This window comes from Eretmochelys imbricata, chromosome 17 (genome assembly GCF_965152235.1).
Source record: "Eretmochelys imbricata isolate rEreImb1 chromosome 17, rEreImb1.hap1, whole genome shotgun sequence".
NCBI lineage: Eukaryota > Metazoa > Chordata > Testudines > Cheloniidae > Eretmochelys > Eretmochelys imbricata.
The window spans coordinates 14,153,784-14,178,278 of NC_135588.1; the positions used below are offsets into that span (position 1 = coordinate 14,153,784).

At 44.6% G+C, this 24,495-nt stretch overlaps 1 protein-coding gene and 1 non-coding gene across 3 annotated transcripts in view; one reads left to right on the forward strand and one right to left on the reverse strand.

Moving 5' to 3' along the window:
- The window catches only part of AUTS2 (activator of transcription and developmental regulator AUTS2), a 971,187-nt gene that overhangs the window by 132,347 nt on the left and 814,345 nt on the right, over nt 1–24,495 (reverse strand). The gene's annotated exons all lie outside the window — the stretch shown is intronic.
- TRNAA-UGC (transfer RNA alanine (anticodon UGC)) lies at nt 4,137–4,208 on the forward strand. The gene has a single exon. It is a non-coding gene; the product is annotated as a tRNA-Ala (tRNA).

The following is a 24,495-nucleotide window of genomic DNA, read 5'->3' on the forward strand; positions in this document are numbered from 1 at the left end:
GTCAATGGGAGTTGGGTGTCTAACTTGCATTTTTGCCTTTGAAAATCTCTCCCATAACTCAGAACAGATTTTCACTCACAGGATGAAACTCATCCCTGTGCAGGCGGCCAATAAAATGTCTGGTGCTTAAGTCCCATTTAAGCCATATTTTGAGGTCTGAAGTGGTACTCAACTGATGTATCGATTTTATGCTGGCCATTTGCACAGGGTGAACTTCGCTCATGATATTCCAGTTGGAACTCCTCTGTTCATGTCACATGAAAATGCCTCTGGGTCAGAGCAGCACGTTCTGTGCTAGCTGTACGAAATGCACGAGTTTCCTCATCAACTACAATTAAACTGTTTTTTCCCCTCCGGACGAAAGCAAATATTTTCTATTAAGATTTGTTTCAAGCAGAAGCACACAAAATAAAAGTAAGAGAAATATTTGAGGGTTGCGTCGATTGGGGTATGCATGGAAAATTAACGCTCTGACATACATAATGTGCTTAATCTTTTGTGGCAACTTTTTTACATTTGTAAGAGTTATGGATTTTAAAAGTCACAGCTAAGATTGCTTAATGAACATTCACCACCCTGGCAGTGGAAGCAGGGCTGATGTGGTTTAGTCAGCTGTTAGCTTTATTGCCTCTCTTCTGTACTAAAAGTGACAAGTTGAACACATTATAGAGAGCTCAGATGTGTTATGTAGATGAAGCCTGCAGCAATATCTGCCTGCTCTCTATTATTTATGATGTCTATATAATACAATGGACTGAGATTTAAGCCATTGTGATGCAGTTTGTTTTCCAGGGCTCTGAAGTACAGCACATTTTACAGAGAATTGCATCTCTGTTACATATTAATCAAATCCATCTTACATGCAGCTCTTACACTGTAAACTAAAGAGAAAGAAAGATTAAAGCGCTTGGCTTTTCCTCCGCTGTCAAGGACTGGCAATAAAATAATAATAAGGGCTTCTAAATAATGTGTGTGTGACAGGCCTTTGCTCAGTTGTACAGTCCTTTATGGAGGTTAACTACAAAATAAGTTCCAGTGAGTGATTGGAAACAGGCGTGTGTGCAAGACTGTAATGCCAACCCCTGCATAACTCTTTGCAAAGTTCATTTGCAGAATTTCTCCCAACTTGATAAAGCAGTGTTGTTGCCACTCCAATCCTTCCAGTCATCAGTGCGTCCTGCCCAAGTTTACAAATCCCCGTCCTTTTGAACTCACCTTCAGCTGTGGCCCCTTAGTGCAGAAAGCTAAACTCCAGTCACAAAAATCAGGCTTCCCCCCGCATTTTGGAAGTCATGGGAAAGTTATTTTACTATAGAATATATAAAACTCTGTAGAGGTCTGTGGTTTCGGATTTTTCTTTTTCATCATTATTTGGGTTTTGAAGATCAAGATGTGGAATTTTTAACAAAAGCCTGAAAAGACTGGAAGTTTTTAAGATGGTATGAATTGCAGCATTTATTGGATTGTTTTTCCCCCCCACCAGATTGTTCTGTCAGGCCGCCTTTTAAAAGTTAAGCCTGCTCTGTCTTATTATCCCCACAACAGTTGGGCTCAACACGCCACAGCTTGCAGGCGGTCTGCCTGCTTCTCATCATGTTATTTAGATGCTCGTGTGTCAAATGCATGCAAGAGAAGCAGCCCAAGGCATCTGAAAAGGAGCCATTGAGGCCATCACAACTTGCTGTGCTGGTGAGCCACTGTCAGAGTGCAGGACTGGGAATCAGGAGGCATGCATGGGTTTGATTCCAGGCTATGTCAGTGACCTTCTGTGTAACCTTAGGCAAGCCACATCACCTCTCTGTATGGAGGGTCCACTCTTAACTTAACACTTCCTAATCCAGAGATGAAAAGTGCTACATAAGCGATAAAGTACCACTGGTATTACGAACTGTGTAATAACTGAAAGAAAATAGAAGGCAATATGTTAAGTATATTATACATTGCACAGCTAAGTTAACCTGCAGAATCCACTTGGGAGTCTCGTCACTGGATCAACTTAAGGTGCTGCGAAGTTCAGATCTGGATTCTGAATGCCTCAAAGTTCAGTGGCTTTTGGACCTGGGGCTTTGCTTGAGTCAATTATAAAGATGAGGCCTCTTGAAAAAATATGTATTCAGATCTTGGTTTGTGTATTAATATCCCTGAACTTTAATGATATTTGGACCTAGAATTTTGGTTCAGGTTCAACTCTAAATCAAATAGTGTGGGAGGATTTTTAAAATGTTTGATACTTTTAGGACAGATAACTTCTGTATTGTAGTTATGCACCTTAAGATCATGGAAAAGGCAAATAAATGCCAACCTGCAGGGCATAAGATGACCCCTGCAGGGTCAGAAAAAAATCCTGACCTACATACCTATAGCATGGTACAAATGTCTCAGGTGCAGTATTCCCCCCACATTCTTCTGAAACATCAGGTTTTGGTTCAGTGATGTAATGCAATATGGCAACTGCTATGTTTGCTCTCAAAGAACTGCCATATACTGCTGCTGTGGATTTTCCGAGGGTCATGGTGGTATTTTGAGACTGTAGTCATAAGATGATACTACTTTCCAACATCTCCATTATCTCTTCTAGCATACCTAGTCTCATTTGCTCAGAGAATCCTGAGTACTTTAGTTTTTTATTTCACAGCATGTTTATATGCAGTGATATCCATGTTTGATGGCTGGGACTCCTCAGAAGTTTGCAGGCGTTGCAGCTACCTCAGCATGATCAGTCTGGGGTTTTGATTTTATATTTCTTTTATCTCTTAGTATCTGGGGAAAAAATTAACATGTCTAAGCTAACTCCCTCTTCTGTCTCTCCCACTGCGTCTGGTCTTGCTTCATCTCCCACTTAAACCCATTTTCTGCCAGTGTAATGCCAACTACTGACTTCAGTGGACTCACTCCAGCACTGCACTGGTTGTAAAGGAAAGAAGAATTGGATGTATTTCAGAGTAAGAATTTTCTTTATAATTATGGGTTATATAGCACTGGGCACAAAGGAAGCACTGAATTAATAACTGATGATAATGAATGAAAAGAATCCTGACTCTTTGGGCCTGCCTTGCCCACGGTGTAGCCATTTAAGCTTTGGCAAAGTGAGTATAAAACAGACCCTTAAAGGGTTTTCATGCAACTAATGGTAATTCTAGACTAGTGCCTCTACTTCACTGTGTAGCTCACCAGGTTGCCAATTCTCATGACATTTGCTATTTGTTTTTTGTTTGTGTATTTGTTTTAAAGTGTCCAGGCTCTTGGATTCACACAGTTAGGTGAAAATCTCAACTTATACTGAAAATTTGAAAAATTTTGTGGAGAAAAGCTTGAAAACATGAACCCTAAAGGCTCAAAACCCAAAAGGCAAATAAAAAGAGCCCCAAATGAATTATTTGTAAAGAATCACGATTTTTAAGCAATCTCTTGATTTTTGACTTCCTAAGGGTTGGCAATACTCAACTCATTTCTTCAATTGCTGAGACCTGTCTTAAAACTTCTCCACCACCTGATCTACCTCTGACCATCCTCACCAGTATCCACGTAGGGAAAAGAAGCCTGTTTTGAAGAGCAGTTGCCAAGAAGAACCTCCTTGCTTTTATTTCTGATGAATGCGGAGAGGTAGAGAACAGAGTGGGCCATGCCTGAAATATATCAAGACTGATTTTATTTTGAAGGAGATTATGTTCCTTCCATTGTGGCAGCTTTTAAAACCATCTTCGGTAGATTTCCAACACCCAGTCCAGTGTCACAGGGAAACGTTCTCCAAGTCCAGAGATGGTATCTTGAGGGATAGTCATTCTCATTTCCACATAAACCAGACTTTAAAACAAAAGAGAGAGAGAGAGAGAGACCTAGCTGCTTGTAGTAGTGGGGTAGTTTCTTTCACTCCACTCTACCTGGAAAGTGGTCAAAGTGCCACCCGAAGCTATGAGAATTCATTTCTCAGGCTTTGGGAAATGAGCTGGGAAAACATGAGCTCCAGCCTCCTGTGGTTTGTATGTCTGCATCAGGAGAAGCCTAGAGAATATGAAGGCAGACTCTCCAATTCTCTCCTTTACCTTGTCTTGAAAAGTAAATACACTGCTCCATTCAGTAGGGAATTACCACGGGGGTGGGGGGGATTGGAAAACTCTAGGGGCTAGCTAGGGGAAGGGGATCTAGCTCAGTGGTAGAGCGCATGCTTTGCGTGTATGAGGTCCCAGGTTCAATCCCTGGCATCTCCAAATTGCTTTGGGGCGGGGAAGGGATAGCTCAGTGGTTTGAGCATTGGCCTGCTAAACCCGGGTTGTGAGTTCAATCCTTGAGGGGGCCATTGAGGGATCTGGGGAGTTGGGGATTGGTCCTGCTTTGAGCAGGGGGTTGGACTAGATGACCTCCTGAGGTCCCTTCCAACCCTGATATTCTATGATTCTAGGGGCCTTGCTTACAAACCCTTACATTAACAGGCAGCAGTGTGAAGAGACTGTCGCACAGGCTGCTGAGAACAGAGTTGTAAGTCACTGTGCAGGTTTGCTGAAGGAGCCTGGGAGCAGCTGCATCCCTTTATTCCCTAAATAACGTATTGATATGAGCACATGTATTTTCCTGTTGAAGTGGCTCACAGAATAAATGTGCATCCCATCCAAAGAGAGATTACTATGGCAGCAGATGTATGCTATACTGCAAACAATAAACGTATGGAGCCCTAATCCGATACAACACAATTTCGTTTCATACTAAATCCTTCATGGAAAGTATCACAAAATGCTTTACAGCAATAGGAGGTGGGAGTCCTGCTCAATGCCTAAAGCCCTAGGCAGTTTGGACTCCCGGGTTCTTTTCCTAACCCTGCCACTATCCCAGCCTGGGCTTCTTTTGACCCTGCCTCTGACAATGTGGGCAACTCACTTACGCACACGGTGCCTCAGCCTATCCAAACGGAACATGAGCATGCACCCAGCCTCACAGGGAGATGAGAGTCTTAATTCCTGTTTGTAAAGTGCTTTGAGATACCTGGATAGATGCTGTGTGCTATTCATACACAGAGAGAACGCTTTACTGCACAAAGCTGGGGTCAGTGACTCCCATGCAGGGCAAACGACATACGGAAACAAAACAAGCGCAAATAAACTGCCAACGATAAAAATCCAAATTCATGCAGGCTCGTCATGACAAGGCAAGAATGGAAGGAAAGCTGGAGTAGAGGGGGCAGGGATAGTAGCTTGGCATTTAGTGCTGGATGCAGGCAAAGACAAACCAGAAGGTTTTGAGGGAAGATCTGAAGAAAGGATGTGACTCAGGAGGAGATGAGGGAGAGAGTTAAATGGGCCAGCACAAATGAAAAAAGCAACCCCCAGCTGTGGAGAGTTCTGAAGAGAGGACAAAGAGGAGACCAAGATTGGAGGAGCGGCATGAGCAGGCAGGGGCACCAGAGGGTCACAGAGGAGGTCACAGAGATGGGGTGGTGCGAGTCCATACAGAGCACTGAAAACCAGGAGGGCAAGTTGTTATTTTTATTTGAAGTTGTATCGTAAATGGCAAGTGGACCTAATTGTAAACAGCGGGGCTTCCCCTTGCATGTCTTTATCCTTTGCGTTAAATCTTAGTTGAGAAACAGCACAAGGCACTGAAAACAAACACACACACACACACATAAACAAACTAAGCTTAGCATAGTTCAATCCCCACCTTGCTTGATCCTCCTCTAAACAGTCAACAGCCCAATGATATCTCTGCCGCTGATTATTCAAGGGCCATTACGATATCAGTGAATGACTGATTGCATTTAATTCAAGTACATCATATATTTGGAATTCAGTTTATCCTAGCTATTCAGAGCTCCCACACACAAAGTATAACAGATCATTTAAAACCAGTGCAGGTCACATCCTGAGTTGTGGCACTAACCATATAATTTCCTACTCTCCTAGGGGCATTAAATCCTGCAACTGCTGACCTGCCAGCAGGAGAGATGACCTCACATTTGTCCTGCTTATTTTTGGCTAATAACCATTAGGGACAATGGCAAGGGCTCACACCTGCTGCCCAGTACTAGTGCAGATCAGTCCCAGCAGGAGGCAAAAGCTGAAAATCTCCTCCCCTTTTCATTACAGGCTTTTGTCACTCATGCACGCACACAAAGCTACTCAGGGGGATTCTAAGAGAATTAAGCGTAAGTGACAAAGTGTGTCCTACCCCCTAGCAAGTTAGCAAACACTGTTGAGGGGTTTACACAACGTTGTCAAGCATCAATATTGATTAAAAGACATTTATATCACTTTTCCCCTAGAAGGTGTGCAGAAGCTAAAATACACAAGACACATCACCAACAAGGTTATTTATACCACCACAGCATATCTTTACATAAAAAATGCAAGCTCTATGCCTGTAAAGGGTGTGATCTAGCAGGACCCCTGAAGTCCACTCCTTAGATCTGGGTCTGGGGAATTCTCAGAGGTCACCTCAAAGGTCACCCTTAAAACCTTCCACTGGTACCGGCGCTAATGTAGGTTGGCCGCTTCTAACCCCGAGTGGAGCTGCAATGGGGAGAGGTTTTAAGGAAACTGTGAGTGCACACAAGGATTCGAGGTAAGAGCCACCAGAACGATCTGTCTGTGGCACTTTCAAAACGCACTAGAATCTAAACTCTTTGGGGCAGGAGCCTTATCTTAATACCAGTAAGGCTGCTTAAATACAGATGTCATTGCCACAGTACCTCTGGCGGATAGTGCATTGTAATGGACATTCTAGCCCTCTACGCCACAGCTCCTGAAACTCACCTATTCTCCAAAGGAACCTTAGTAGTCCTTGTTTGTAAACCCCCTAGCACACTGCTGGTGCTAAACAGGTGATAAATACATCACTAATAGTAACTATTCTTTCTACAGACAAATCACACCCTGTTTCTGCGAGACCACCAATTTTGGTGTCTCGGTACATGAGACTGTAAATAAATACTGTATCCATATTTCTCTGTGGGCCTGATCTTACTACTGGCGTACCATGGCATAGAAAGAGTCTCAGCCGCTGTAAATCGGTGTAGGCCCATTGACTTCAAGGGAGCGCTGCCAATTTACATCAGCTGAAGATCTGGCCTTGGATGTATGTATTGTTTAAGCCGGGCCACTATAAGTCTCTGCCTTGCACTTCTCTGAAACAGGAGCAGCAGCAGCTCAGGTCCACGTTGCAGTGAAGTATTAACTCCTACTGAACACAGTTTGTCTCCAAGGACCCTCTTGGCCCCTTCGTCATCCTGTGCTGACATTTTAATCGCGCTTTTGTGGGAGCCGGCTGGCAGTTTGTCATCAGGAATGGCGCGGCGAGGGGCCAGAGCGGGCTGCTAGCTGTGGCGGCTGCCGAGGGAAGCAGCCCATTCTGACAGACTGAGCAATAATCTGAACTTACTGCACTGAGCCTGTGGGACACCAGCCGGGCCGCTTTATCTTCTTCATTAAAGTGCGCTCAAAAAAAAAATCCATTTTCCTTTAAAGTCTCAGGAACAGATGGAGTAAAATTAATTGCGCCATTAAGTCCCGATAGACAATACCAGAGTGGTTTTCTTTCAACAGTGCATGTGTGTTACAAAGTGCTCTTCGTAAAAGGCAATTACTGCAACATTTGCCATAAAATAAAGGTTGCTTTAATGGGCAATAAACACAGGCTTCAAATTTTGTATGAAATGGGTCTCCAAAGGGCGCTGTTATAGGCAGCTCAAAGGCACAACTGACTTTAGTATTTCTGCTCTGGCTCCAGCTCAGCTAGTTCGGAGAACAATGATTTCCACCCTTGGATATTTTCTGATAGAATTATGTATGCGATGTTAGCTCATCGCCGGGCCTTTCAATCCAGTTTTTTCTGGTCAGGAAACAGTGGCGAAGGGAGACTCCAGCAGCTGGTCTGCTGGCTGCCATCAATCGCTTAAAAGAGACAGTAAGACAGAGGCATATGGAGAGCGGCCAGGAAGAAGAGGTAGGTCCCGGGGCCAGCTCACTAGAGGAGTGGTTCATTCCCTAAGCAGAAAATAACGAGGCCTGATTTCCTGACATCATCCCCCTGCCAATTAGAATCATTATTGGGTTGGTTTGGCACAGGATTCAATATTATTATTTATATTGATCGATAATGCAGTTGACATTAAAGAGCCTAGCAAAATGGACATCGAGTCCATGCAGATACCAGGGTGCAATGAGGCTATAAAGATAGCTGAGAACCAGAGGCAAAGCTATTTCTAAGCTTTACTTTTTGCTAAGGTCACTGAGCAAAACAAAAATCAACAAAAGTAAACCACCACAAGCCCAATCTCAAGGACCCTGTGGGCATGTCTAAAAAACCCATGGCTGGTCCAGGTCACAGGGTTCAGGATCGGGAGCTGAAAAATTGCTGTTTTGACCTCTGGGCTCAGGCTGGAGCCTGAGCTCTGGGACCCCGTGAGGGTGGAGGGTGCCAGACCATGGGCTTCAGCCAAAGCCCAAATATGTACACAACCATTTTTAGCCCTGCAGACCGAGCCCCGTGAGCCTGCTGTGAGCTGCGGTCGTGCCAGGGCTTTTATCCCCGTGGACATGTACACTGTCAAAGTGCAGTTGGTTTCCAAAACAAGGCTATTCAGTGTTCTAACCTGTCCCAAATGACCAATCTACTGCAGGTGACGTGAGAAATAGTACAGTCATTGTCTTTCTCCATAGCCTACAATTCCTGCCACACCCAAAGATTAAAACGAGGCAGTTTACACTCATATACAGCCTGCCTTGCCAAATTGCCGTGAAACTATAAACCACCTGCCCACAAAATCTACGTGCCCGCTCTTTAGAATGATGACTGACCCAAAACAAGAATAAATGATAGCTTTAACATCCCGTCAACAACCCTCTCATTCTGGTGGAGTATGGAAGTAAAATGTTGCATGGCTTTATTGAGCATGTGCACACACACCCAGACATGTAATAAACGGTTTCTATCTGATCCAACTTGCTCAGATTTATTTGAAAGGGAGTGTGGGGGGTGGGGGGGAAATAATTTCAGTTCATTGTATTTCCACATTCCAGTAATTACAAAGCGAGCATGACATATAAATGATCCATTAATTGAAATATGGGCTTCATGAACTCCTATATGTATCGTGTAAATCCATATTTAATTAAATAAAGCCAATAATGCTCATTTCAAAGGGAACATTTTTATTTAACCATGTGCTTTATGCCATATGTGCTCATTTCACTTTGACCATTCTTTATTAAATCACAGCTTGCAGGCAAGGCGGGGTGTAGGTGTACAAAGCAACTTGAGATATATCCAGGGCACCCAGGCTTTAATTATCTGTATTTATACGGCTACCTCAGGTCACAGGCTACTGTACGCTTTTTTAGGTAGCAACATCAGTCAACACCTCTGACTGAGCGGCATTAATAACCCACTTAATTGCCTTAATCACCTTCTACATATCTAAGAAATCACCACACTTCAGTTGTCTGAACCTGATGCAGTAACATCAGTATCACCCACTGGGTGCTAATGTTTCAGGATTCAAGAGTAACAAGGTCTAAGCAAGGGCTCTGGAGAGTGAACAGCATTGCTGCCGCTGTCTGCGAATATTCACAATGACCAAGAATTTACACTTCTGAGTTACAGACTGGGAGAATCAATGAAAGGTCCATTTAGGTCATCTAGCCCTGATCCCTGCCAGCACAGGATTTGTGCCCCGATATATACATTCTAAAGTTTTCTCTTGGCTTGTTTTTAAATGCCCCATATATTGGTGTACTCAACCCTTCCCTTGGAAGCCTTTCCAGTCTTCCCAGACATCACCAGAGAGAAGCTGCGCCTGATATTCTGCTTGTACTTTCCCTTTTTAAAATGCCGTCCCATTTCTCCTTGTTAGGCCCTCTTTCAGCACTATAAACAATCCTCCCTTGCCTTGGTGTGTGTACACTTTACACGCGAGTAGATCATGTGCTCTCTCCATTAGTTACCCTATCCATATTTATCCCTTGCAAGATAAGCAGCAGGGAACGCAGGACTACTGAGCTGCAGCACAAGTGTGCACAGGGTATACGTATAGGTGCAAGTAATGTAAAACCCTAGCTGTCATCCTCTGCAGTGAGCAGGAATAAACCACAACTACCGTGGATGCCCAAAAGTGCACTTTGAAGAAACCATGGGGGTAAAAAAAGGAGTGGGCTGTAGGCAAAGAATGGGTGGGTGTGTATGAAGAGTCTTAGGCATATGTGTGATCTTTAGCAAGCCAATGAGCAAGCCTATTGCCTTTTAGCAAGCCTATTGTCTTAGGCTTCAGTCCTGCTACTGATCAGAAGAAATTTCGTGGCAATTTAGCAGCGTTCTCATTAATACTGAATGAGGCTCTGGCTTAGCTCCGTGTCCTGCTCACCACTTCCTTTGTACTTATGCATCCAACTCTTGGCGCCTGCATTGGCAGGATCGAGCCCGCAGTCTCTCTTAAACCTCCTAATAACTGCTGTTGCTCTTCTTGGAGTTCTCACTGGGTAAGATTTCCAAAAGCACTCAACGCCAACCTAACTCTGCTCCCAATGAAGTCAACAGTAAAATGCTAGTGGCAATCAAGTCCCTGGCCTTTCTTGAGCAAGCCCTTTAACAAGCTTAGACAATGGCACACAAAGTGTTAATAAAATTGTCAAGCAGACACTTAAAGGTCTAAACTGGCATGAAGCAACGGCCCTGGTTTGTGGGCAGTATGGAATGTCTCTGTTCCAGTGTGACCTTTGGGTGGCATTGAGAGTCCCGGTGTTCTCTGGGTCCATGCCACCTTTACAGTGTGTGATCTCCCCCCACAGCCACTTAGCTCTGCCAACTCCCTTCCCCATTGAGGGCATACTCTTCTGGAAACCCCAGGGAGTTCTCCTGGCCCCCTTTCATGGGTTTCTCCACAGGGTAGGGGCACATGGGCCCTAGGTTCTGCTGTCAGATGCAATCTAAAAACACTAGAGAGCAGCACTGACGCACCCCATGAAAAAAACCCAGTGTGCCTTCCACTTCTGTCATTGCTAAAGAGAAATGGTACCTGAGATCAAGCAGCCACTTATAAAGTCTTTACCAAGCCATGCATGTTAGAAATGTAAAAAAAAAAAAAAATTCTCCTTCTGACACCACCACCATCTCAAGACTTAAAGGCGACCTCAATATGAGCTGCACGAAATAAACAAGATGCTAAGAGCTTTCAGGAAATTCAAGCGGTGTTGCTCATAACAATTAATAATAAATAGTAATACTAATAGTTTGAGAAAGCCTGCACATGAATGCAAAGTGCTTCTTGCACGCTAATACAGACTCACTGCAACTCTCTGAGGTAGGCAACTATTACTACGAATGTTTTACAGACTGGGAAACAGCAGCACAGTAAGAGCTAAATAAGCAAAATTACCAAGAGCAGAACTTGGAATATAACCCAAAGCTCCTGACCCACTGCCCTGCTCTAACCATTTGGCAACATTTCTTCCCCCCAGACTAACTCACTAGAAGAGCTAGGTCAATGACACCAGAAAAACAGAAGCACAGTGTGGTATCAGCAGGAATTGTGAGCTGTGTATTGATATTCAGAAAAGGCTACTACGGAGCACACTATATCAGTCCCAATTCTGAACTCAGCGGATGGCCCTGTTTACAACGAGGAACCCACACATCGGTGCAAATGGCTAAGGCAGATATGCTGCGCCAGCACGAAGTAGGGCTTGCAGTGCTGTATGTTACTGGATTAAACTGAGCCAATGGAAGCCTTGCTTTGCACCTGTCCAACATGTCTAGATCTGGTATTTGCATTGGGTTAACTACACAGTTGCGGTTCCAACTGGTGTAAATTTCGTTACCATAGACAGGGTCTAAATCTGCAGTAACTCCACGGAAGTCAGTGGAGTTGCCCCAACATAAAGCCAGTGTACATGAGGTTGGAATGAGTCCCGCAGGTATATCGCAAGTCACACGCACAGTCACTGAACTGGATGACTGATTTGCTGGTATAACAAACGCTTGGGTTGCATTTTTAAGTGAAATAAGGCAAGATGGCAATCAGTGATGGCTATTGCAATGGGGACGGACTTTGTTTCCACAAAAGAGATGTTGTCTATGCCCCTATCCCCAGAGAGTCTCATGATTTTTTTTTTGAGCAATGAGCTGAGTTGATAAAGTTATATTGCCAAGAGCTTGTCCTACCAAAACATGGCAGCTTCCATGGCTCTTGCTACAGCATGTTTAGATTTAGAAGTCAGTTAACAAGGCGGAAAAAAAATAGCTACACACACACGCACACACAAAAAGCAGCTGAATCTGTCAAATTCCCCACACTCCAGACGGGTCTGCATTGCCGGATTCACGGCTGTCTCATTCCGATCCCTCTGAAGCTAATTATTATTTAAAGGTCAAAATGAATAGCCACGCATACGCACAAAACTGTTCTGAGTATTTTTTTTAAAAAATCTCTAACTTACATGATATTTTGTGATTATAATTATGCATCTTCTTCTCCCAGAGAGTTTGCAACCATTTGGTTTAATTATGTACTAAGAAGAAGAAGATGGGGGGCAGGGGAAGGAATCTGAAGCTCATGCTACTTCAAAATGGAGCTTTCTGATGCACTAAAAGGTGCCTCTTAGTCAAGATAACAAGTATGAAGAGAATGTCAGCCCCTACGGGCTCCTTTAAACTGCTAAAAAAAAAAAAAAAAAGGAAAGAAAGAAAAAGCTAAAAGGAAGCAAAAAAAAGGGGAGGGGGCTGTTGGGGTAGGCAGCCCACTGACAGCAAAGAGTTAACAGCCCATTAGAAATGTCCTTCAGTTCTGTGTCTGTTGTTCCTCACAGAACATTAAGCTCAGTGGGGCAGTCAGAAACTCCTGTGGTGCCCCCATTAAAAAAGAACAAGTAGCACATGTCAATATCACAGCTTCAGCCATACTGTAATTTGTTTGACAGCAGCTAATGCTGTTGGTTGTGACCAGGGAAGACTGTTTGGTCTTTTAAAAAGAGAGGCCCAAATCCCTTAAAATATTTTGTGGTCAGACACACTGCTTAACAATATAAAGATGCAATAAGCTTTTCTCCCACTCCTCCCCTCCCACTGGAAACAGGATAAAACCAGGCACACCACATAATAATCCTAGTAAATGCACTGCCAATGCACTAACAAAATCCTGGGTTACAGTCAAAGCATTTTTTTTTTAATGCCAAAGGCATTAAAAGAGATGAAATCCACTCCACAGAGCTAGGTGAAAAACGTTAATCCATTGGCCTTACTTTGCTGGGAAACCTGGGTTTGAACGAGGCCCAAGGCATAAATGAAATGAGTTTAGTGATCTCAGTTTAATTCTTAATAGGCCACAACAGGCCTTGCAGATACGGAAGATAGAATATTAGGAAATCAAGCCCTTTCAGAATTGTTTTTTCTTTTTGGCTAATGAGGGTCAGGAGAGATTTGATGTAGAAACTGAAACACTAAGCAAACCTATCAGCATTAAGAGGAGTGAAGACCAAGGGAGATGCTTGCTCACCCGATGACCGGATTCACTCTGCAGCTCTGCTGATACTACAGGGCCTGATCTTGCAGACACTGAGGGCCTGATCAGAGTCTTTCCATTGATTTCAGCAGGCATTGGATCAAGCCCATATCTATTGTGAATAGTCCAGCCAAAGCAATATTGATAGTAAATGTTGGCAGGATCAGTCCCTTAGCTGACTATTTCTCATAAGACACATATCTCCAAATACATCAGGAGGGGAAACAACCACTCACCTCCCCCCATAGCTAAGGTTTGGAAAAATGGTGCTAAATATTTGAGCTAAAGGGAAGTTTCCTTCTTGTTTATAGGGAAATTTTAATTCCTTTCCAAATTTTCTTGGGTCTCATCACTGAGCAGATAGATATACTGATGGCCCCATGTGGAAAGTCAAACCTTTTACATGGAGTTATTCTGCAAACATTAAATGTTGGTGCTGAGAAAAATCAACTTTGCTGCTTTTTTTTTTTTTGCATAGGGAAAGGAAAACATACTGCAACTGCAAGATAGAAGATAGATATTAGAAGATAAACCACAGAAAAACAACTATACATGAGTCAAATATTTTAATGTGCAACAACAAACGCTCTGGGATGAGCTCCTTAAGGATCTAACCCACTGGGCCTGTTTCTCTTTTACCCTGACCTTGTATAATCATTACATCAGTGGAAATGTTAAATGCTATTAAAACAGAATGGTAGCATTTTATAAACACTTTACGCCAGTGTAAATGACTACACAAGGTGCAGCGCAACCGAGAATCTGCCCCATTGGCTCCAGGGGGAGTTACCCAGCTCAGGATCGGTTCTAAATGCTGAATAGTTTCTCTAGATTTTTCCCCACCCCCAAGCTGAATGTCACCTTACTGCTGTGCATTTTCCCACATGCAACTTGTCAGAAGCTGCTGACTTCTCAGCAGACTTAAGCAACCGGAGGGCCTCAGTTCATGAGCTCCCACTCATGTCAAAGGGAGCTTTGTCATTAGCATCAATGAAAACAAGATCAAGCTCTTACTATATTTAAGCAAAACATTTTTATTTAGAAAATAACACCCCTATGGGCCATATTCAACATTGCTCAGAGGTCCCTTTGCACCAGCTAGTCACAAACCACTGCAGTGTATCGAGCCTCATCTTCAGCATCTGCTCCAGGAGCCCTAGGCACAGGCTAGAGTGGAGGAATTGCACAGGCAGGCTGGAGGAGATTGGGGATTTGCCACGGCAGACCGGCATGACTGCAATTGTGTGCCCTGGTCATAGCCATTCCAGCAAGGGTGTAACCTAGGACAGCCCTGAGGGCCATTCGAACCTATGCCAGGGACTGAAGAAACGCCCCCATAGTCCTTGGACAGAGGAGGTACAAACTGCTTCCCCTCCATCCGTTGTGCTGACCTCTGCATCTCCAGGGATGGATCTGGCCCCACAAATCTACAACCAGAGTGCCCCTGCAGTGCCTGGGACCATAACTGTACTGATTTTTTTTTTTTAAATAAGCAACAGTAAATTAAGGTTTCCAATTCTTTAAATTGGAAACAGAAAATAAAGCCAAACATTAAACCCTGGGTCATTAGTGGAAATGGGATGCTGATTGGGTAGTCCATTTTAACATAATAGAACAATGCTTTGCACTTATCTATAACTAGACGAGCACACAATAATTATTCTTCACAATATTCCCACGAGAGGTAGGTCAGTAAACACTGCTATCCCTACACTGCAGATTGGGAAACCAAGAGATTATTTCAATTGCCCAAGAACATAGAGGACATCAATGTAGAACCAGGATTGCTACTTAGGAGACATTGGGTGCCAATCTTCTTTGCAGGCCCATCTCATACTCCTCCTCTTTATGATTCCACCTGTAACGCTGTCTGCTTACCCATTTACATTTGCTATCCAATTTAACCTTTATAACCTCTACTGAATCAGCACCAGTGCATGTTTGGATGAAGTACATTATTCAACCTTTAGCTGATCTATTTGGGCTAGTTCGTTCAAAAGGCTCATTCCAAGCTTTCAACAAGGAGTGCAATAAAGTGCAAAAATACTGCAATAAAGCTCTAGCTCAGCTATCAGGATAACGAAAGACTTATCTTATCAAACACATCCCCTACAAAGGTTTTATGGGAATAAACTCTTTAGGGTATATCCCTATTTCACTGCATCAGATTTATTCATCTAATTCCCAATACATCAGGATGGCCAAAAATATGTTAGTTATGATGGCTACAGGAAGTGGGCTCTTCTTTTAAAAGGTGGTAGCAAGGACTGATTTATAGATATTATATAAGCTTGCCAAAGCTCTACAAACCTGTTGTATTTTCAACTTGTTGGTCTAATGAATGCTTATGATTATGTCTACTATTACTAAAGCATTAAAGCTGGCAGTGGAATCTACAAAACGTGCTTCATTACCACTCAGTCTGTGATTTCAGCAAGGGAATGGGAATAATTTAAAAGTTTATCCAACAAATGAGGGCAAAGCATTTACACTGTGAACTGGCTTGAGCTAGTCTCTAAAGGTAATTGCTGCATTGAACAAGCTACAGGTTTGACTCCTGCCACTGTTGGTTACAGTGAGACTTGCAAACCCGCTACTGGAAGAGAGTTTGTTCAACCTAGACATGCCAGCTGGACTTGCAGTTTCCCTGGGGGTGGAGATGTAAGAACAGATTACTGGTTCAGTTCAGTTACACTGCCATGGTCCCAGAAGGGAGAAATCTTGCAATTCCACCTCACTTCAGATGGGCAGTGATATAGCAGAGCCTGAATAAATGGTTAGAAACTAGAAAGCAGGGGCTACTCTATTCTCCCGATCTATCTACCTTAGGTTGTTGTGTGGCACCCATCACCATAGAAGCCAAGGGTTCAACAGGTAATTAAGAACCGTAAAGCACTGTTCAAAGGAAATGTTGTAATGGAGTCTGTTCTTTGCCTTCTTTTTAGACTTCTAGGTTTTAGTTTAATCCTCTCTCTTTTTTCTTTAGCGCTCCTCAACTTGGTGTTACCCAATGCTTCACAGAGACAAAAAATCTCTTTAACTAAACAACAGGCTCTGCATTTAAAAAGGGTGCACTCTATGCTGAACATACATTCTTGTGACTAATGGTCTAAAAGCACTATTCTCATGTATGAGTTTTTTCGATGTTATTTAGCCAAGTAACTGATCATATAAGCCACAGCTATTTAATATGCTTGAAAGAATTCTTTAAACACATGGGGCCTGATTCTCCTCTCACTTGGGTCAGTGTAAATAAGGAATAACTCCACCACTAAGTTAGTGGAGTCATACCAGGGTAAAACTGTGGGAGAAGAGAAGCAGGCTCTTGGAATGTGTCACATCAGAAACCTACATTTTCCTCAGCTCCAGCTCAAGAGCTTGTGAACCTATAGTCACTGCAGCTGTCACATCACAATGGGTTGCCATGGAGATAATTGCAATGTCGTAACTAAAGGCTAATACCAGAACCAGATTTCTCAAGAAAATTACTGGATTGTAATTAAAATGTATCCAAAAATTACTACAACTTCCTTTACATCATGATCGAAAATCAAATTTGTAATTCATGTTTTGAAAGCAACATATCACAATTTCATTGTCTGGGACCTAGAAGAATTTAAGTTTTTGCATATGTATATTTTCTTGGGTATATCTATCTATCTATAACTTACATCTAGATGGATACTCAGATATAGATAGATATAGGAAATCAGGATTACATATAAACAGAAAACATACATATGTATACAGTGGTGAGCTGGAGCCGGTTCGCACCGGTTCGCTAGAACCGGTTGTTAAATTTAGAAGCCCTTTTAGAACCGGTTGTTCCTCGAGGGACAACCGGTTCTAAAAGGGCTTCTAAATTTAACTGGCCAAAAGTGGCGTCTTAGGCACCGACTCCATGGGTGCTCCAGCCCTGGAGCACCCACGGGGAAAATTTGGTGCGTGCAGAGCACCCACCGGCAGCTCCCACCCCACCGCACCCCCAGCCCCAGCTCACCTCTGCTCTGTCTCCGCCTCCTCCCCGAACGCGCCGCCCCCCCGCTTCTCCGTCCCCCCAGGCTTCCCGTGAATCAGCTGTTCACGCGGGAAGCCGGGGTGGGCTGAGAAGCAGACAGCGGCTTCCCGCTCAGGCCCAGGGAGGCGGAGGTGAGCTGGGGCGGGGGGGGGGGGTGCAAGGAGGGCAACCCACGCTGCAGCAGGTAACCCGGGGGAGGGCCGCGCAGGGGATCCGCTCCCCACCCCAACTCACCTCCGCCACCCTCAGCCTGAGTGTGAAGCCGCGGCCTGCTTCTCGGCCCTCACCAGCTTCCTGCCGAACAGGTGATTCGAGGGAAGCCGGGGGGTGGGGGTGGGGGTGGAGAAGCAGAGCGGGGCAGCGCGTTCAGCAGAGGAGGCGGAGGTGAGGTGAGCTGAGGCCGGGCGCAGGGCGGGGAGCTGCCGGTGGATGCTCTGCACCCACCAAATTTTCCCCTTGGGTGCTCCAGCCCCAGAGCACCCAGGGAGTGGGCGCCTAAGGTGCTACTTTTGATGTGACTGCTCCCCCCCAGCTACGTTCCCCCGCCCCAGGAGCCAGAGGGACCTGCTGGATGCTTCCTGGGAGCTGCCCCAGGTAAGCACCTCCAGGACTCCCCACCTCGCCCCCTGGCAGATGCCTCTGGCTCTTCGGGGTGGGGTGGGCACCCACTACAGTGGCCCACGAGACCCTCCTGCCCGGTTCTGGGGGGGGGGGCATCAAGGAACGCAGGGGGTTGGATGGGGCAGGAGTCTTGGAGGCCGGGGATGGGCAACGACCCCCTCGTGGGGTGAGGAGGGAACTCATTGTTAAGATTTTGGCAGCTCATCACTGTATGTATACACACACTGTACATCTATTATGCATACACTATATGATGCATGTGCATAAATGTGTTAAGTTGGTTGATTTGAACTTGGTTGATATACCTAGTTTTCTAATTATGTTAGTCAACAGTTTGAAGATGCACACTGGGCAGTTGTTACGCTATTCTCTGGTAATAACACTGTTCTCTGGTAATGAGTCCAGCTGGAATTTTACAACATCTTGGGGTTCGATAAGCCCACATGTATTTAAGATGATCTATTCCTAAATCCAAAGTTAGAGCCTAATCCTACAACAGGGTGTGAGCAGACCATCCCTCAACTCAAAGGTGCTCCAAACACAGGCAGCCATCTTGCTGCCCTATGTCAAATGCTGGATCGCTGTCCTAGTAGTGAAAAATAATACTAAGTTCTTATACTTAAATTCTTATAGAGTATTTTCTGGAAACCTCCATGCCCTCTCCCACAACATGCTATAAAAACTCCAGCCGGTTTGAAAATATTTACCGGAGCTCTGCTCCAGACAGCTCCAGCTGAATTTAAGCCCTGGTTGTAAGCTCCTTAGGGCAGGGGCCATTCTTTTTACAAAGTACTATGTACATTTTTTCTTCTAGCATTTGCAGGGCTTGCCAAGCCACGCAACAGCAGCTTCATCAGCAAAATGAAGGGCCCTAAGGCCACCATGAAATCTGATTAGTTGAAAAAATGCACTGAGTGACTCAGACCACATTGACAAAGTGGGTCGTTGTGCACACCTCATATGTAGAGGTTGGCTGCGCATATTCCTTGGCCGGTTTGGAACCTCTTCAGCAGAGTCTAAAGGTGACCTGGCAGGTCTAATTCCGATGGTCCAACGGTTGGATCAGAGACAAGGAAAACATTCCAAATGTTGTTAGCTGATCACTTGTTGTTCCATAGGGCTGCTGCTGGCAGATTCTGATCTGGCAATTGAGACCACAAATGGATGCCTCGACATAAGTCGTGCTCTGGGGCAACTGAAGATGTCCATGTACAGTGGGAGTCCTGGATTGGGGGTGGATCAGCATTCACGTAGCATCCCCCATCAGTACCTGGCTAACCCCTGGGAAGCTAATGATCCAACCTAGCAGACCGAATTCAATGAATCCTGGTCACATTTATGGTGCTACATACAAATATAAAATACATAGTATCAGCAGCAGCCTCATCAGGGAAGTGCTTGCACTCTTCATGGTGCCATACAATCCCACGTTGCAGGATGCAACGTTCAAATGATCTGATGCAAAATTTAAAGTAAGAGTTTAATCAACCTGTACCCTTAAAAATCAAATACAAATGTGCATTTTAATCTACTCTCATTAATGGCATTCCTAAACTACTGAGAAAGTGATGCAATTGAGGCTGATTGCCAAGAAAAATTTCTTGCAGTGAGATGTGTTAGCCTGTGGAACAGTCTCCCCCTAAGGAGCCAGTGGAAGCCACATCACTTGGGACTTTAAATAATAGACCGGACAAAACATTAGAAAATGTACTGTAGGGAATAATCCTGCAATGGCAGGGAAATGGACTGGATGATCTAATAATTCCTTTCTACCTCGAACTTTTACGATTCACTGATTCAATCTAAATGGCTCTCATGGTCCACTTGTTAGTTTAGTAGCTAATACAGAAGTAGCTCTCACTGTGTCCCTGTTAAACAGTCCACTGACACCTCACTCAAAAAAAAAAAAAAATCTCTTTAGAGATTATTCTGCTGATGCAGCAACATACTTTCTGGGTTTCTTTTCTACCCTCTTTTCCCTAAACTCCTAAACAGCAAAGATCCTGCTTCCACAAAAATGAATGAACCAGCCAACCAACCAAAAAGAGATCAATGTAGTCAATCTATAACTCAAGAGAGAGATTTGGTAGATTTTTTTCAAATGTACACAAACTTTTTAAATCTTGGTGAAGGGAGGACTACTCTAAACTACTCTAAAAACTGTAGCAATTCCACCCCCACATCCCCTTTTTTAAAAATCAGCTCTACATAGAAGCCACTCCTCCTTTGCCCCATCATATGGAATGTCTGTCCCATGAGTTGCACTCCAGGACATGCATGGGAAGGAGGACATTTACCAGAGCAGAACCTTTTGTCTTTGGAATTTGATCTCACTTCAAATCCACCACAGCCCCCCCAAAATCACAAGAAATGCAAGAAGTGTCTCTTTATCCTGGCATTTTAAATGACAGGGAATTTATTGCTGGGTATTATCTGTGAAAGGCAGTATATAAATGGAAGTATAACGGACTGCTAGAGCAGCAAGAACAGGTCCTAAATAAACAAGAATGGTTTCCATGAAGTACCATTTGCTCTTTAAGAAAGTCAACTATTTCTTGTGATCACAACAGTAACTCTGTCTCACTTGGGGTCCCTAAAGGGAAAAAGAAAATGTTCAAAGAGATACAAGATATGGTTATACACCATAACCACATGACCAAACAAGAAGACACTACAATATGAGAGCAAATTACCAAGAAGTAATCCAAGGGTTTCAATAATTCAGTAGGACCATCAGGACATTCCTTGATGCACAGCCAGATTATTAAATAAAAAAAATTGTGTTTATAGCAATCAGCTTTGTTTGACATATTTCCCACAATTACCCTTTCATCAGCTGCAGTACTTCCCCTCAGTCATCTTTCGCTATCCTCTTAAGTTGGATCAGATTCTCTGTATGAATCACTACAGCCACTCATGGAGCCTTTCAGGCTGTGACCTCTTTACAGACGTGTTCATTTTTACAACAGCTTGTGTGTGTATGTGCTTGACAGAGCAATGACATGCACAACACATAATTAACCTCTGGTACTCACTGCCACAGGTATTTCTGAGGGCAAGTGGTTAGTCAGATAAAAACAAGGATTCAGTATTTCTAACCTATCTGCACCCCAGTGCTGAGGTATTGAGCTCCTCACAACCTTTAACGTAGTTAGCCTCTCAATACCTTATAAGGTAAGATTGTGAGCGGCTCAGATACTATGCTACTTTTATCTCCATTTTACAGATGGAGAACTGAGGCAGAGAGAAACTATTTCACACAAGAGATCTCTGGCAGAGCAGGAATTGAAACCCAGAACTCAGGCTGGGGCCCCAACCACCTGACTAATCCTCCATCTCTAGATCCCATTTATGGATAGGGAACATCCACAGTTAAGTTAGCGAGTATAAAACTGTGACAATCATTTGTTATTATTTATCATGTGTATTATGACCATGCCTAGAATCTCCCACCAAGATCAAGGGCCTATTGTGCGAGGTGCTGTACACACCCATAATGAGAGAACAGTCCTTGCCCTGAAAAGCTGACAATCTAAACAACAGGCAGTTCATTACATCCCCACATGGCTCTCACACAAGCTGCAAGCCGTGGCTTGTGTAAATAGAGGCTGCTTGGTATTCCAACAGATTATTTTATAGCGAATTCACACCATAATACTTTTCTGAGCATCTTTTTAAATTGTACTAAACTGTCGTCAAAATATAAAGTGACAATAATGCGGTTTTAATGTTATTTTTTTAAACAATTTACACCCCGCGTCACGTCAGAGATAGACTTTCCCTGTACAGTCAGAACTGGAAAAGGGAAAATGCATTGTTTTAAGGAAGGGGAAAAAAATTCATGGCTCTTCAACCTTTTTTCCTCCTGCTACTTGGGCGCTTGTCTTTAATGAGCAGCTCCAAATGACAGCTTTAATCACTGCCTCTGGCCACTGAAAGAGGCCGCTAATGATAGGAAAGAACAGAGGACCATTTGCATCAATCAGCTCCAGTCTAAATCACTTTTTATGATAATGCACCGAAGCGAAGAACGTCTCTGATGTCTCCTGCATGATGATGTACCACAGTGCTGTCTCCTCATCTCAGACCTCCACATAAATCTCTTAAAGATGCACACACACCCCACCCTGTGCTGCCCGCACTAGTCCTCATTTTCTACACCATTAATGATCTACCACCAGGGTAGAGTCAGGAGAGGTTAAGCAATCAGTTCATTCAGCTCTCACTTTCTGTGGGGAATGCCCACTGCTTAAAAAAGAAAAGAAAAAAAAGGGGGAAAAAAAACCCACAGAGAAAACGTCTGATCTGTCAAACAAATATTATTTAGCATGAGCATAATTCCAAACTTGCAACTGATTAATATCAGGAAATGATACAAGAGAAATAATAGACCAAATTTTGTGGGGTGCTGTGTGCTCACTCAGCACCACAAAGGATTGCATCCCATCGAATGAATTAAAAGGCTCCAAGCCTGCAAACCTTTACTCATGTGAGTACTCCTTATTCACAGACGTGACTTCAATTATACTACTCACATAATTATACATTATCCATGTAAAGAAGGATTTGTGGGATCAGGTCCTGGTTTAAACAGAAGGCATGATCCTGAACAGGACAGTCTTGTGGTGAGAGAACCTGGATTTGTGCAGGAAATGGCCCACCTTGATTATCATGCACATTGTGAAGAGAGTTGTCACTTTGGATGGGCTATTACCAGCAGGAGAGTGAGTTTGTGTGTAGGGGGGTGGAGGGTGAGAAAACCTGGATTTGTGCTGGAAATGGCCCAACTTGATGATCACTTTAGATAAGCTATTACCAGCAGGACAGTGGGGTGGGAGGAGGTATTGTTTCATGATCTCTGTGTGTATATAATATCTGCTGCAGTTTTCACGGTATGCATCCGATGAAGTGAGCTGTAGCTCACGAAAGCTCATGCTCAAATAAATTGGTTAGTCTCTAAGGTGCCGCAAGTACTCCTTTTCTTTTTGCGAATACAGACTAACACGGCTGTTACTCTGAATCTTGTGGTTAGGGCACTGGTGTGAGACTGCAGAAATTGAGGTTCAATCACTAGCTCTGCCACAGACTCTCTGTGTGACCCTGGACAAGTCACTTCATCTCTCTCTGTCTCAGTTCCTCATCTGTAAAATGGGGTGATAAATATTTCAGCTATTTTGTCAATTACATTCTAAGCTCTTTGGGGTGAGGCCCATCTCTTACTATATGTAAGTACACTGCCCAGCCCAATGATGTCCTCTGACATCAGGGGAGGCCTCTAGGTACTCCAGTGCAAGGTCAGGAAGTATTCTTCCTTGCAGGATCCAGCACTTACGTTCTATGTATTAAGTAGGGTTGTCAACTTTCTATTCACACAAAACAGAACTCCCTTGCCCCGCCCCTCCTTCAAGGTCCCATTCCCCCACCCCGCTCACTGCATCCTCCCCTCCCTCTGTCGCTCACTCTCCCCACCTTCACTCACTCATTTCACCAGGCTGGCTCAGGGTGCTGGGATGCAGGAAGCGGTGAAGGCTCTGGCTGGGGGTGCGGGCTCCGGGGTGAGGCCAGAAACAAGTAGTTCAGGGTGCAAGAGGAGGCTCCGGTGTGGGAGGGGATGATGGCTCCAGCTGGGTGTGCGGGCTCTGGTGTGGAGCCACAGATGAGGGATTTTAGGTGCAGGAGGGGGCTCTAGGCTGGGGCAGAGGGGTTTGGAGTACAGGAGGGGGCTCCGGGCTGTGACACGGGATGTGTGAGGGCTCTGGCTGGGGGTGCAGACACTGGGGATGAGATGTTTGGGGTGCAGGAGAGGGCTCCGGGCTGGGGGTGGAGCCAAGGGGTTTGGGGTGCAGGAGGGGGCTCTGGTTTGAGGCAGGGGGTTGGGGTGTGAGATGGGGTGAGGGCTCCGGTTGGGGGCTCTGGATGATGGGCTTGGGGTGTAGGAGGGTGCTCCAGGCTGAGATTGAGGGGTTCAGAGGGCGCGAGAGGGATCAGGGCTGGGGCAGGGGGTTGGGGTGCAGGGGGGAGTCGGTGGCACAGGATCTGGGCTGCACTTACCTCAAGCAGCTCCCGGAAGCAGTGGCATATCCCCTGCTCCAGCTCCTACATGGAGGTGCAGCCAGGCGGCTCTGCATGCTGCCCTATCCACAGGCGCCTCCCCCAAAGCTCCCATTGGCCATGGTTCCCAGTTAATGGGAGCTGCAGAGCCAGCGCTTGGGATGTGGGCAGTGTGCAGAGCCCCCTGGCTGCCCCTACACATAGGAGCTGGAGTGAGGACACGCTGCTGCTTCCAGGAGCCGCAGGGAGCCTGCCTTAGCCCTGCTGCACCAACCAGATTTTTAACGGCCCGATCAGCAGTGCTGACCAAAGCTGTCCGGGTCCC